We start from the raw sequence: 16,168 nt of genomic DNA, 5'->3' as shown, positions 1-16,168 counted from the left end.
AATTAAATAGAAATTAATAATTTTAAATAATTAAATCTCTAGATTCAAAAACAACTCCAAATGACTTTATACTAATACAAATTATAAATCAAGTCATGGCCTTCAAGAATATCATGTCCTAGCTTAATTTCATGCAAGGTACTGCAACCTATTAATTTAAAATTAAGTATAAGACATTTAAACAATTTATTGTAAGCTATAAAAACAATTAAAACACTTAGATTAAAAACCTAAATCACCCCCTACCTCACAAGAGGATTGTTCCTCTTGAATCCAAAGTAAACAAAGGAATTTTTGAATTTCCTTCAAGGGTTATGTAAAGGAAGGTGAGGCAAGTGTTTTGTGTTCCAAGCTTTTAGGTCTAAGGTGAGTGGAAGGAGATCAAAACCAAGGTTTTAAGCCTAGGTTAATGGTTTCCTTCAATGGTGGCTAGGGTTCTAAGTGAGGAAGAAGAAGTTTAATGTGTAAAATGAAATAATTAAAACACTTTAGTATATTCCTCCACTCACTTGGTCAATGGAAGTCAAACACACCTAGTCTTGCACCATCCCCTCATACACACAAAAGCTAGACTTTAATTTGGAGCCTACACTTTTCATAAATCCAATGGTTCATTCTAGGCTTAATCTAAAGCCTACACTTGTCAACAATCCAAGCCAACAAGTGCACCAATGCTAGGCCAACAAGTGGGTGAATCTCCACCCTCCACATGTCATCATCCAAGGCTTCCAAGTGTGAACCAAAGAGATGCTTACAAGTGGACCAATGAGAATGCGACACTTGTCACACTTTTCGGTAATTACAAAAAGGTCCTTTTTTAAAAATATCTATCAAAATAAATTACAAAAAGGTCCCTAAGAAATAAAATAATTACTTTCTATAATTACAAAAAAAACCCCAAAAATAAATAATGTTTCCTAAAAAACTATGCATCCATGCCCTTTTACGTAAAAGTAAACAACTAGCATACTTTTATAGAAAAGTAAAAATACACAAAGCATGTAATTTAAATATCATGGATGCATACAAAATCGAAACCAAATCTGAGCACAAAAAGTGAGGTTACGTGAAGATAATATTTCTCGGGAAAAAAGATGAAAAGTGAATAGTGTAAAAAAAAAAAAAAATGTGAAAATGACTCGGTCCTTAAAAGAAGTTGTCAATCCAAAGGAAAGAGTCTCAGAAACTATTTTCGAGCACTCAAGATGACACTAAGTGATGAGTAACCGAACTCAGAAAAGAAAATTCAACGGAAAAAATTTATCCGTAAAATTTTAGAAAAAGGAAAGGAAGTAAAATGATCGGGTCATTACAATTAAGGTCTAGAAGGCATGCTTAGGGCTAACTCTAGCCCCAAGGAGATGTTTAGCCTCTCATTGATGTAGTCATCCAACCCTCAAGGGCTATTTCCATGGTATAAATGCTCTTCTTCTTGATGGAAACCTTAGAAGAATGGAAGAACTCCCAAAAATAGTATACGTCTCTCTAAGCTCTAGCCTCCTCTCCAAGATAGATGATAAATGATGTATCAAGATATATGTAAAAATGGCTCAAAATCCTTATATAGGAGGCTCAAGTGTGACACCAAATGGTCTGGACTCATGCATTAAGGCTCCTCCAATGATTACACCATGAGTTATATTTTAATGAGCTGGACTTTGTTTTAATTCAGACTTGAGGAGGTCTGATCGATCAAACTTTGATGAGATTGATTGAACATTGGTGAGATCCATCAAATGCTGGAGAAATCGATCATCTTTGGCGGCGTCTTTTTGGAATACGACAAATCTTTGAGATATTTTGGGATATTTTAGGAAAAAGACAAAAGTGGTAGGTGGGGATAAGATCAAACAATTTCGATCGATCTGAGGAAAGTTGGATCGATCGAAGGTGGTGGATTCTTTTGGATAAGGACAAAGGCTTGGATCCATCTTGAAATGGCTAGATCGATCACTTCTAGATCGATCAAAGATTGGTGAGATCGATCGAAGATGCTGTTTTTCCACACTTTGCTTCCACTTTGCTCCCTTTCTTCCATTCAGCTCAAGATTGCTTCTTTAATACTCTTATTTGGACGAATTAACTTTTTTTAGGGATAAGCGCCTGAAAAGGACAATAAAATGAAAATAGTCTAAAACGGGAAAGTAAGATAGATAAAGGTCCTAGAATACTCGAGCTTAAGGGGTTTAAATGCGCACTTTTTAGCGTTCATCAACATCCTCCGGTTCCCAATTGGACTCAGCGTCATTATTATGGCTCTACTGGACACGTACTAATGGTATGACCTTATTGTGATGAATTTGATCCTGACGATTTACAATATGACACGATGGTTCCACATATATTACATCTGGCTACAACTCAATCTCACCAACATCGATGTGCTGATAACGATTCTCATCTCACAGAAATTTCCGTAACATAGAAACATAGAACACGTTGTGGACATGATGTAAATGATCCAGAAGTGCTAACCGATATGTTACAGCTCCAACTCGATCCATAATCATGAATGGATCGACAAATCATGGTGATAACTTTCCTTTCCTCCCAGAGCACATTACTCCCTTCATATGAGACACTTTGAGTCAAACTTGATCCCCAACTTGAAATTCTAATGCACGAGTATGATGATCTGCATATCTCTTCTGCCTACTCTGGACAGTGCGCATACGATCCTTAATAAGAGTAATCTTTTCAAACGTATCCTTAATGAATTCAAGATCCAAGAATCTGCTCTTTCTAACCTCCATCCAATAAATAGGAGATTTATATGGTCAACCATATAATGCCTCAAACGGTGCCATACTAATAGTATTTTGAAAACTATTGTTATAAGTAAACTCCACAAGTGGCAAATAATTCTCCCAGTGGCCTTTAAATTCAAGGATACAAGAATGAAACATATCCTCCATGATGTGATTGACTCTCTCAGTCTGTCCATCAGTCTGAGGATGATAAGCAATACTAAAATGCAACTTTATACCCAAAGCCTTTTGAAAACTCTTCCAAAATCCTAACACAAAGCTTGAATCCCTGTCCAATATAATAGATAACGGAATGCCATGTAACTTCATAATCTCTGAAATGTAAAGTCTCGCCAACTATTCCAAATGAAATCAGTGCGAATAGGCAAGAAATGAGCTGATTTGGTCAACCTATCAACAATGACCCAAATGGATTGTAATCCCTCTACAAAATCTATAAAAATGCTCTCCCACTTCCACTCTGGTATAGGTAGTGGCTATAGAGATCCTGGTGGCCTTTGATGACCAATCTTGACCATATGGCAAGTACTACACCGAGACAAAGATAGCAATGTCCTTCTTCATACCTACCCACCAAAACTGCCGCTTTATATCCTGATACATTTTGTGTCATCCTAGATGAACAGAAAACTCAGAATGGTGAGTTTCAGTCATCATATCCTTCCTCAACTCATCAGCAAAAGGTACTACTAACCGCCCATTTTATCTCAAGCCTCTATCAGTCCCAACATGATAGAATGGAACATCCCCAAAAGCTATCTCTGTAACCTTGTCGATGCACTGCTGATCTGTGAGTTGTGCCTTCAATACCTTATGAATGATCAAAGGTGTAACTACTATGCATGCCATAAAAACATCGGACAACTTATCAACTGTCTTCAAAGTATTCCACTCAGTAGCGAAAAATGCAGAAAGACTCATAGAGGGTCGGTGACTGAGTGCATCTGCCACCACATTTGCTTTCCCTGGATAGTACTGTATAGAGAAATGATAGTCTTTCACAAATTCTAACCACCTGCACTATCTCATATTCAACTTACGCTGAGTAAACAAATACTGTAGACTCTTATGATCACTAAACAATCTGAAAGACTCTCCCAAAAGATAATGCCTCCAAATATGTAAAGCAAAGACTACAGTTGCGAACTCCAAATCATGCGTCGGATAATCAAGTGACAGAGGGCTGCTCCAACAAGCCAAATTGATGTAGTGAATGTACGGTTCAAGAAAAGCCTTTTAGGTCAAATTTAAATTTATAAAAACCACTACCAACACTACTACTAATGTAGCAAGAGTGAGTAGGGATCGTTCCAAGGGACTGTGAGGATCGAGCAATGTCGTGGAATCACAATTAGGGCTAGTAGGTCGAGTGATCAAACAATTAGTTAGTTGGTTGATTAAAGAGCAACTAGATTAAGCTAAATGATAGTAAAAGAAATGTAATTAAGAGTAAGTAAGAAAGAAAGAGATCTTGGGGTTTAGAGATCACCACCAAGCAATGCATTTCTATATCATTGACAAGTGATTAATGAGGGCAAATGGTGTGTTGCAATATTGGTGTGTGTGTGTTTGGTTGATTCAACAAGCAAGGATGACTAGTTAAGCATGTATTGTCTAAACATCATGTGAGAGGCACAATATATCTAAGCAATGAAGCATATATTGTCTAAACAACATGTGAAAGGAACAATAAATCAAAACAAGTCATTAATCCTTTCATTAAGCTCACAATCCAAATACAACACAAGGATATAAACATATTCTACTTACATTCAAAAGCTTGGATCATCAAACAACAAGCATAGATTGTCTTCCCATTTAACACTACATTACATCTACACTATTAGCATGAAAATAAACTAAAGGAGAGGCACAATCCATCAAGAGATAAACATAAACCATCAAGAGAATAACAAAAGCACTCCTTTAAGCACTATGTTTTGATAATCTCCAAATCTATAGCATCAATACACATAGACATGTATCAATAACACAAAATCTAGAGACAAGCACATGAACATCTATTCTAGCATACATAGACATATGAATAGAATGAAATGATCAATTGGAAGCATTAAACCACATAAATCATTGAATAAATAAGATCTATATATATCAAAGTGTCAAAAAATCAATTACAACACTAATCCCTCAATAATACACAAGATTAAGATATATAAAGCATGCTTGTGGCTAACTCTAGCCCCAAGAGGATGTCTAGCCACTCATGGTGATGATGCTCCAACCCTCAAGGGCTAATTCCATGGTTGAAATCTGCTCTTTGTTGATGAAGAACTCCAATGGTGTCTTTAGCCTCCTCCTCCTCTAAGCTTGCTCTCCAAGAAATGATATGAAAATAAATGTTGGCTCTTTTCTTGTAAAAGCAATCCTTATCCTTATATAGGTAGGTCAAAATGACACCCAAAATGAGCTGGGGTTATGCACACAATATTCCCTAATGATTGGATAAAAGACAACTTTCAATGAGATGAAATTTTAACTTTTTCGCATTGAAGGAAGTTCGATCGATCGAACCTTGAACTTGGATCGATTGAAAGTAAGTGAGATCGATCGAACTTAGGCTGGATCGATCCAACTGGCTGAGCTTTTTAGAAAAAAAACAAATTCGAGATATTCATGGGAGATATTTATGGGAAAAGGACAAAAGTGGTTAGTGGGTGGTACAGCTGTGGATAGGATCAATCATTTGAATAAGGATAAAAGTGTTCAATCGATCGAAGGATGGTGTTGGATTGATCGAACTTTTGGCACTTTAAGCTTTTGGGTCAAGGCTTGGATCTATCTTAAAGTGTTGAGATCGATCATTGTTCGATCGATCGAACCTTGAACTTGGATCGATCGAACTTTGCTGCTTGTCACCTTTAGCTTCATTTGCTTCCCTCTTTCTCCACTTTGCTCCTTTCTTTGTTTAATCCCAGAATTGCTTCAATTAAGCTCTTATTTGGCTGAGTTAGCTTATTTTCGGGATAAGTGCCTGAAAAAGGAAATAATACGAAATCAATCTAAAACGGTAAGTAAGGTAGATAAAGGTACTAGAATGCCTAATCTTAAGGGGTTGAAATACGCACTTTTCAGTGCTAATCATCAAGCTCATGAGGCTTAAGCTTACGAGATCCATACGAAATTAGTCGTTCCTCCTACATTAAAACACACCCAAGACCTTGCAAATAAGCAATTGTGTAGACAATATACTCTATCCCGCTCTGTGGCATAGACAGAACAGGTGTAGAAGTCAACTTACTTTTAGTTCATCAAAAGCTTTCTGATAGTGTTCATCCCATATGAATCGTACACCCTTCTTTGAGATGAGTGAGTGGTCCTACTATCTTTGAGAACCCCTATATGAACCTACGATAATATCCTGCCAATCCGAGGAAACTCCGAATTACTGTAGGTGAAGTAGGCTGTCCCCACTCTACCACTACAGAAACCTTGGCTGGATCTACCGCTATTCCTCTTTCTGATACCACGTGACCTAGAAACTTCACTTCTCACTGCCAAAATTCACACTGCTCAAACTTAGCATATAACTGGTGTTCACGAAGCATCTGCAACATGGTACGAAAATGTCTAACATGATCGTCTTCTGTCTTAGAATAGATCAAAATATCATCTATAAAGATGATGACAAACTGATCTAAGTAAGCCTTGAAGACTCTATTCATTAAATCCATGAAGACTGTTGGTGCATTAGTCAATCCAAAATGCATGACGCGAAACTCATAAGAACCATATCTAGTGAGAAACGCTATCCTAGGAACATCCTACTCCCTAACCTAAAGTTGATGATATCCAGAACGTAAATCAATCTTAGAGAAATAAGTAGCTCCCTTTAATTGATCAAAAAGATCATCAATTCTAGGCACAGGGTACTTGTTACGAATAGTAACTTTGTTCAACTCCCTGTAATCTATATATAGGCAAAGTGAACCATCATTCTTCTTCATAAACAAAACTGGTGCTCCCCAGGGTAAAGTACTCCTACGAATAAAACCATAACTGAGTAATTATTGAATCTGATCCCTCAGCTCTAGCATCTCCACTGGTGCCATCCTATATGGTGCCCTAGCAGTAGGTGTAGTGCCTGGAGCTAAGTCAATCATAAAGTCTATCTCTTGACTAGGTGACAACCTTGGAATCTCTTAAAAAATATCTGAAAATTCCTATACAACTGGTATACTATCCAATGACACAGAAATCTCCTCCTCGGTCTCCTCCTCCACATGGAATAAATAGGTGCTAGAAACCCCGTTAGAACGTGGCATAGTGATGACATACATATCCTGACCAGGTATAGTGAATACAATAGACCTATCATTCCAATTAACTTGGGTATGGCAGTGAGATAACCAATCCATCCCGAGTATTACATCATAAGTGTGCATGTCCAGGACCAATAGATTGGATAAAAACCTAAGTCTACCAATATCTACTCATGTAAAATAGTTGTATCACCCAAAGGTGAAGAAATACCATGAGATCTATCGCATACTCATGTCGTCATCCCAGATAATGCAACAAAAGTACTAGACACGAATGAATGTGTAGCACCCGTATCAAATAAAATATGACCATGTGTACTATGAATAGGAAACACCCCCTCAATAGCCTGAGGTGCCTGAACATCCTGTGGCATGGGGTTACTCACCCTGCCATAATGCAACTGCTGTGGTGCTTGTCCCTATGGTTATAACAGTGTTAGTAAAGTCGGGAAGGTCTGTCCCTAAACACGTGGAATCTGTGGAGCATGTAAAGGTAATAGTGCCCTCTGTTCCTATTGCACATGTTGTCCCTGTCCTACATTAGGACACTACCTGTAAGTGTGACCAAACTCTCCACAAGTATAGTAACTACCCTAGAAAGTGCTGAATTTCCTCTTCTGTTGGTAAGCCTGTGGCTGACCTTGTCCTGCCTGTGGTCCCCCATTCTACTGCCTTTGAATATGTGCCACATCTCTGCGAACATCTGAACCACCCTTGTGCTTCTTCCAAGACTGTTGTCCCTAAAATCTGTCCTTATCATTGTGTCGATGTCCATTACTATTCCTTTTCTCAGCTGGCTGATTAGCAGAGTTTCTGTCACCTCGCTTCTCACCCCTAGCCTGTCTGAAGTCCACAGTCAACTAATACTGCTGTAGAGCAGCATCTACCACCTGAGCATAAGTAGTAAAGGCTGGACTACCTATAATAGATCGCTTAATAGACCACATAAGTCCCTTAACGAAGCTATTATATTTCGTCTCCTCATTATCCACCTCCTCTAGAGCAAAAAGAGATAATCGCGTGAACTGTTGCTCATACTCTACCATTGTCATGTTCCCCTGCTCTAGATTAAGGAACTCTATCTTTATAGTTGTTTTAATTGCATATGGAAATTACTTCTCATCGAAGCGAGCACTAAACTGATCATAAGTCAATGAAGTCCTCTCCTCCGTGGAAGTAACTGACTCCCACCACTGGAGTGCATCTCTGACAAGCTTGAAGGTAGCAAGTATCTATTTCTGAACCTTTGTACACTTAACCATACGAAGATGTTGCTCGATATCTTTCTTCCACTGATGAGCTACTTTTGCATCGGTGGAGCTTGCGAATTCAGGTGGGTTCCCCTTTATAAAAGAACTCCTAGCCTTTTCCCAAAGATTAGTCTAAACCACTAGTGCTGGTATAGGTGCATGCTGAACCTGTGGCTGATTCTGAAGTGTAGTTACTACACTATAGCCCGAGCAATGAGGTCATTAATATAAGAAGGATACTCTGGATCCTTACCTTAATTATAGCCCCGATCTTGATACATCCTCTTGCTCAATGTGCAGCTGATCATCCTCTTCCTCAAACAAACGTATCTACTGATCATCCTCCTCCTCAAACAAAGGTGTCTGCTACCTCTCTATAGTTTTTTGATGTCACAAATGATTCTGATGCTTATGCTCTGCCTTCTTTTGTTGCTTCTTCCATCTTCTTCCAATGTTAACATAGAAAGATAGATGTCAATATAATTTAAGCGAACCGTAAGATAATATAATGAATCCTAAACTTAGGCTCTAAATAAAAGAATATGCTACGCGGAAGTCTTATAACGAAAGAATCCTAGAGACACTTGAACCTGGAATGCTTTGATACCAACTGTGATACCCCTCGACTCTAAGATAGAAGTTGATCAAGCCCAAACCCAAACTCGAGGGATATCAAACAATTAAGTAATAAATAAGCATTTGAATACAAAAGAAATACTAAAAAAAAAAAAAATAGCAGAAAGAAACTAAATTATAAATCCTTGAATCCATAATAATTAATCCTCCACAATAATTATCCAAAACCTCCGATATCATTACAACTTGGGAATCCATTTAGTGGACCCTAATAATATCCCAAAACAAAATATCTTAAATGGAAAAATCCAAAACTAAAATATGATGAACAATCCTATGTAGACGGAAGAATGAATAACTATCTCTACTCAGCATGAACAGTCTCTATCCCAGGAGCTGACAAACACCTGAAAAAAAATGGTAGGTCAGGCCCATAAACAAGTTATACTCTACTACAGTCCAAGTAGAGATTCGATACATGTATACATCCTAGTTAATTCAACAATAACTAATAGTCCATAAATATATGTATATAAGTACACACTAAAGGGTTACCATTGTTGATGTGGTTTGCTCTTTGAATGACAAATGCCTGATAGTGGCTAAATGATATCATCTATCTCGAGGTTTATTCTTGAATACAAGGCCGAAGGCTAAAGGCTAAATGGTATAGACCGAAGGCTGAAGGCTGAAGCCTGAAGACTGAAGGCATTTTTATACAAGGCTGAAGGCCAAAGGCTAAATGGGCCACAAGCTAAATGGGCTGAAGGCATTTCTATGCAAAGCTGAAGGCTGAAGGCTGAAGGCCGAAGGTTAAATGGGCTACAGCATGCAACATCTGGTTTAAGTGACAAGTGTCAAGTTAAAAGGCATTTCTGGAAGTCTATATACAATTGTGGTCACAAGGCTGTACAATGAATATTCAAATGACACGTCTCAGTGGTCCTAGAGAAGAATGTGACACTTTTTAATGGTCCTAGAGTGCTAGTATATGCAAGAATATTTCATTCCTTAGAGGCTAAGTTTGGACAGAAATGGATTCAGTACTCAAACTTGTAACTTGCTGTAGCTGGTAGAATAGTGACAAAATTAGCTAAGGTAGCAAGCCTGCATTAGTCCATTGCTCTGAAAATATCTGAAATATGCTCTCTTAATCAATAGCTAGAGGTTCCAGGTGTATATCCATGGTGTGAAAGGCCTTGTTCAATTCAGTGTTACTTAAATATGTTCCTATAAGGCTCCTTAGGGTTTGAGCCTCTTGAATTTATAGTGCATTGACTTAAGGCCTTATGAGCTTCATTGAGTTGTTGTGAATGAGAGTCTCATGAGCTAAGATGTTGAGTGATTTTCAGAGAAAATTTGTGAGGTTCTGAGTTGAATTTAATCTATAAAATCAACAAGAAAAGAGATACTAAATCACCAAAGCATTGAAGATCCGGTGTTGCTGATTTTCTAGTGTAAGAAGGGGGCTGTAGAGGTTTAAAAATTGTTGTGAAGGTTTTTGCGGTTTGAACAAGGCTCAAGCAAGTTTGTTTGTGATTTTTACATTTGCAGGAGGTGTTCACTTATAAAAAGTTAAGCTGAAGTAAGTTTTGACATCTTAAACCCTCTATCAAGCTTCTTTTCTAATTTAGCCTATTGATTTCAGTATACATTGCCTATATCTTGCTATGAGTTACATATTAAGCATTCTAGCAAGTTTCAATCACTGATTTAAGGCTATTGAAATTAAAAAGTTGCCATAAACCTGACCATGTTGTTGTTTGGCCTTGTAAATCTAAGTTATTAGAGATTTAAGCCAGAAAAGTGATATTTGAGCTTTGAAGAGTATATACCACGCTATTCTTGATGTGATTTCTATCTGAGCATGTGTATTAATCTGAAATATAACTGAGGATCTCGAGCATACTATGTCAAACAAGTTTTTCTCTGCTATTTGATGCTAATCTATGCAAGAAAAACTTATTGAATCAACTCTGAGGAGTGTACTGATTGCTCAGATGAGGCTACTGTCAAATTAACTAATGCAAGGGCGGTATTGAGTAGTAACTTTGGGTTTCAAGCTGTTGTGGTCTATTGTGAAGGTTGACATAGCTATTCTGTGCCAAGGCTATTCTGTGCCAAGCTACTCTGTGCTGAGGCTACTCTGTGCTGAGGCTACTCTGTGCTGAGGATATTCTGTGCTAAAGCTTTTTGTACTAAAGTGTGATAGTCTTGCTGAGCTTATTGAAGATATTTTTTGTGCAAATATGTTTTAAGATTATAAAGCTGTGAAGAAAGAAAATGGGGGCCATGAAGAAGATATTTTGTGAGTTGACTGATTTACCCATTAAAGAGGGTTTGAAGTCTAATTGAGCTGAATTGTTGAAGGAACTTGCTAATCATTGTCCAATACTTAATTGAGCAAGTTGGCTAAGCTGAATCAAGACTGTGGGATCCTAGTATGAGTATCAGTTGAAGCTACATTGTGTCATTGAAGAAGTATCCATTGATTGCAAAAGAAAGTTAGCTAGGGTATCACGTTGTTCTACTTAAGGCTGTGTATTTCATTCCTACTTTGTGTTGCAGCTTAAGTGTATTGTAGATTGTGTATTGACCCTTATTGTAAATGGTAGTGAGGCTTCAATTCCTCACCCCATTGTTGATTTACCTATTGAGTGCTTGTAAGTCAAAGTAGGGTTGCTTCGGACAGGGGGAGTGCCTATGTGCATATTGTTTGAACTTGTGTGTGTGTGTAGGTGAAGTGAAAGTCAATGTCCTAATGAGTATAAGGTGGTTAGAAAGTTGGGTAGCTGAGTGAGTAACTACTTGCATACAACCAGTGTTGTTGATGAGCTAGTGTGTTAACACTTATTGTAAATGGTAGTGAGGCTTTACATCCTCACCCCATTATTGATAATGGTAGTGAGGCATAATCCCTCACCCCATTGTTGATTAAGCTATTGAAAGCTTATTGAGTCCAAGCGTGGTTGTTTAGCACAGGGGGAGTGCGTGGATGCACTGTGGTGTACTAGTGTGTGTATGTTGGTTATGAAAACTAGTGTCTATTCTGGTGCATGGGTGTGTGCAGAGAGTGAGACAGCTAAGTGTGTAACAAGATACATATAACTAGTGGATGCTTTTATTGGCTGAGGCCAAAAACTAAGGTTTTTCCCTATTCAGAGGGTTCCTTGTTTACCTTGTGTTATGTGCTTAATTGATGTTAAACTTATGTTGCTTTCATTGAAGAAAAAGTTTAATTGGACCAATTCACCCCCCTCTTAGTGTAACAATTAGTATCAGAGCATCGGGTCTACTATCTTGAGGTTTAACATACCTACTGCAAAGATCATATCAATGGAAGAAGGACTTGATCCAGATATTGCTCCTGTCTTAGACGGTTCAAACTATAATCATTGGAAGATAAGGATGGAGGCTTACTTGATGTATTTGTCATATGATATATGGGATGCAGCAATCGATGGTACCAAATTTTAAAGCATAGAAGACTATCTTATAAATGATCTCAAGGCAAAACAAGTGTTGGTCAGAGGGCTGAATCAACTGGATTTTATGGCTATCAAGGATTGTAATTCATCTAAGGAGATTTGGGATACTCTTGGGACTGTTTATGAAACCCATGATGAGCTTAAAGAACCTGCAACAACAAATACTGGAAGAAATACTATGTCTTTAGTTCAAAGGGATGAGATTGAAGAAGATGTTTGTACTAAAGTTTTTAAGGCTGAAGTTTTAGTTTTGATTTCATTCTCACTTATTGTGTTTAGCATATTGAAGATCAAATCAAAGAAAGTCTTGGAGAAAAATGAAAGTCTTTTACTGCCTATGACATATGAGAATACACTCAAACTTGATTTAAATGTTGAGGATGGTTGCAAAGCTCTAAGGCTGATGAAGAAAAAGACTGAATACTCATTTAAAAGTTGTTTGAATTTCAAAATGTTTTATCTAAAGTGCTCTTTCCCTCACACCTCAAAAGGAAAATTAGTGATGGTTTAAGAAGGTTAGAAGGATGTCAAGTTTAAAAGGCTATTCAAACACAACCACAATGTTAAAGACAAAAATCTCCTCATTAATCTCAAAATTGTGATGTAATGACCCGGTCATTTTCTTCCTTTCCTTTTCCTCAAATTTTACGGACAAATTTTTTCCGTTGTCTTTTATATTCTATGTTTGGTTTTTTATCACTTAGTGTCATCTCGAGTGCTCAAAAATGGTTTCTGAGACTCTTTCCCTTGGATTGATAACTTCCCTTAAAGACCGAGTCATTTCCACATTTTTCGTTTTTTGACATTATTCACTTTTCGTCCTTTTCCCTATTTTGTCTTTTCCCCGTTTGTCACTTTTTGGCACAACCTCACTTTCTATGTTCAGATTTGGTTTTTAACTTCATGTATCCTCATTCTAAGTGGTTTCCATGAAATACGTATCTTTACTTTTGCAGTAAAGTACTCTAGTTGATCCCGGCGTCCATAAGGGCATGGATGCATAGTTTTTCAGAATCTTTTTCTTTTCTTGGGGTGTTTTTCATAAATATCTTTTGAAGATATTTTATTTTAGGGGTTTTTAAGAAAATATTTTTGGAAGATATTTTCATTTTGAATGATTAGTGCAGTTTTCACTTTTTGGAGGTGCTATTGTGCAATTAATGAAAGTTATTGCAAAAATGCCTCATTTTGAGCTTGGATCCTCGAATGGGATTCATTTTCACTTTTCATCGAGTCTTGTACTCTTAGAATTGTCTTTTGGTCATTTTTTCCCAGTTTCAGGGTTTCTAGCCCCGGTTGCCACCGAACTTGTTCGGGATATATCTCTTTACTCGGAACTTGGTTTTCAACGCCATTTCTTCCATTATTTATATTTTCTCATTTTGGTTCTTTTTCGTTTACGGAGTTTTTCCGTTTGAGCTTGTCTGCTCAAATTTCACTTTTCCGGACCCGGCGGGGCCCTTTCGAGGCACTTTTAGGGTTTTCCTATAAATAGGGAGTTATAAAATTAAAAAGTGATCTTCCCCTCTCTTCATGCACTACCAGAGGCTGCCACCCTTCTTCTCTCAATTAAACCTCCTTCCCTTTGTTAAAAAGTCATAGTGCCTTTGCGTTTTACGTTTGTCTTGACGACGTACATTTTTCCCCCTTATTAGAACCCATTTTTGGCCAAATTTTGAGTTTGGGTTTGAGGTCAAGTTAGGATTTTGGTAGGTCCTCTTTGGAGTTTAATGTTCATGGCATTGTCCCCAACAAAGCCCTGAAGTATTGTCGGATTCGGAGCCGTTTTATTTTGGTGGCTTTTGAGATTTTCATCTCAAATTGAGGTAGATGATGTCTTAGGCTTTTATTTATGTTGTATTGATGATTTTATAAGCTTGTCCCACTTGTATGCATGTTTTGTATTAATCCTAGAATTTAATTTAATTATTTTCCTTGTATAGGATTTAATTCTCAAGGATGTGTATAACTTAGAATTAATGTATAGCATGCTATTAAATTTGGCCTTGGTATGGTTATTGACATATAATAAATTTGGGTCATTTGAATAAGAATTGCAACTTTTATTTAATATTTTTCTTTTGTGAAAGATTAATTCATATGGCAGTACCTTGCTTGAAATTAACTTGTGATAGGCTATTAAATTAAGTCTTGGCATGCTCTTTAACATACTTTAATTTTGGAGCATTTGGATGAATATGAAAATCTAGAGATTTTAATTAAAAGAATTAATTAAAATCGATTTAAGGGTTCCATTGGCTTAATTGAGTTTTAAACTTGATATTTGAAATGACTAGGACTTGTTTACTAGCATATATTAATTTGAGACTATTTAAAGTTACTTCAAAAGTTAGAGATTTAATTATCATGATTTAATTAAATTCTACTTTGTTGTTCCATTGGCTTAATTAAGATTTTGAATGGATGTATTTAACGACCATGCAATGTTGTTTAACAAGTGTTAATTAGGGATCATTTGATTGAGATTTGAAATTTAGAGAAATTAATTAGTTTATTTAATTAATTTTTGTTTCTATCGTGTTAATGATTTAATCATGTGTTTGACATTGGTTATATGTTTAAATCATTATTTTAGACTTGTAGTAGATTCATGAGTTTATGATTTTAATGTTGAGATATATTGTTATAGTATGTAATGAATCGCACACTGAAGATTCGACATTTGTCATGCCTCAGTAGTTGTGGACTTAGAGCATTTATTGTATGTGTTTCCAAATTTGGTTATGCATGGTAGATAGTTGATTATCTTGTACATACATGTTGATATATACATTATTGCACAACATGTTGATTTTGGAAACTTGGGGATGTCATTGTTTGGCTATAGCTAGGACATGGTTCTAGTACGGGGGATTGTCCCTCTATAGTCTAGTGCGCACATAAGGAGGTTACCCATGGGCTAGTAACCCTAAAGTAACTATGGTGTCGGTCTGATCCGGCGTGACGTCTAAGTATCCACTTTGTTTGATTTCGCATTTCGTTTCAAGTTGATAACTAGATGATATCATAACTTGTTCTTCTTTAATTGATTTTCCCGTTTTGAGTTTCAAGATGTTAACTTAGAGAAATCATACTTTATGCATTGTATTGGAAGTTCCAATGCTGGTTAAATTGCATCGATATTGTGATTTGTGTTTTGATGTTCAAATGTAACTTAGGAATAATCCTATAAATTCATTAGAAAATAGACATCAGGTGGTATGACCCACTTTAGTTTTTTTTCGTGTTTAAGATTTCAAGTTGAGGACTTTGAGAATCTATATCTTGATATTTTGTATAATATGTTTCCATGATTGTTTAAATTGCATGAATAATGTGATTATTCTAGAAATGATCTAAGGTAGCTTAGGATGATTCCTTAGGCTCATTGAAACATAGACGTTAGGTGGCATGACTCACTTTAGTTGTTTTCGTATCTTAAGTTGCAAGTTGATACTTTTGAGAACCTACATCTTGTTGCTTTATATAACATGTTTCTATGTTATTTAAATTGCATGAATGATGTGATTTATGCTAGAAATGATCTAAGGTAGCTTAAGATGTTCCCTGAGTCTCATCTTGACATAGACGTTAGGTGGCATGAGCCCCATTGACTTGTTTCACCGTAAGGTGATAATTTTATAAAATGTTAGGTCGATGCATACTCATTTCCTACGAATAGCTTTATATTACTCACCCCTAAGTTACCGGGGATTTGTTTCAGGTACGAAGACTTGGTTTGTGATTCTCATCATGCTTGGATGATTTGTAAACTCGGAAGTTTCAATTCTTGTAAAGGTTGG

The sequence above is a fragment of the Cornus florida genome, unplaced genomic scaffold, assembly GCF_030987335.1.
Source record: "Cornus florida cultivar Cherokee Brave unplaced genomic scaffold, ASM3098733v1 CherokeeBrave_3.0.0_Hap2_Chr06, whole genome shotgun sequence".
Taxonomy (NCBI): domain Eukaryota; kingdom Viridiplantae; phylum Streptophyta; class Magnoliopsida; order Cornales; family Cornaceae; genus Cornus; species Cornus florida.
This window is presented reverse-complemented; position numbering follows the sequence as displayed.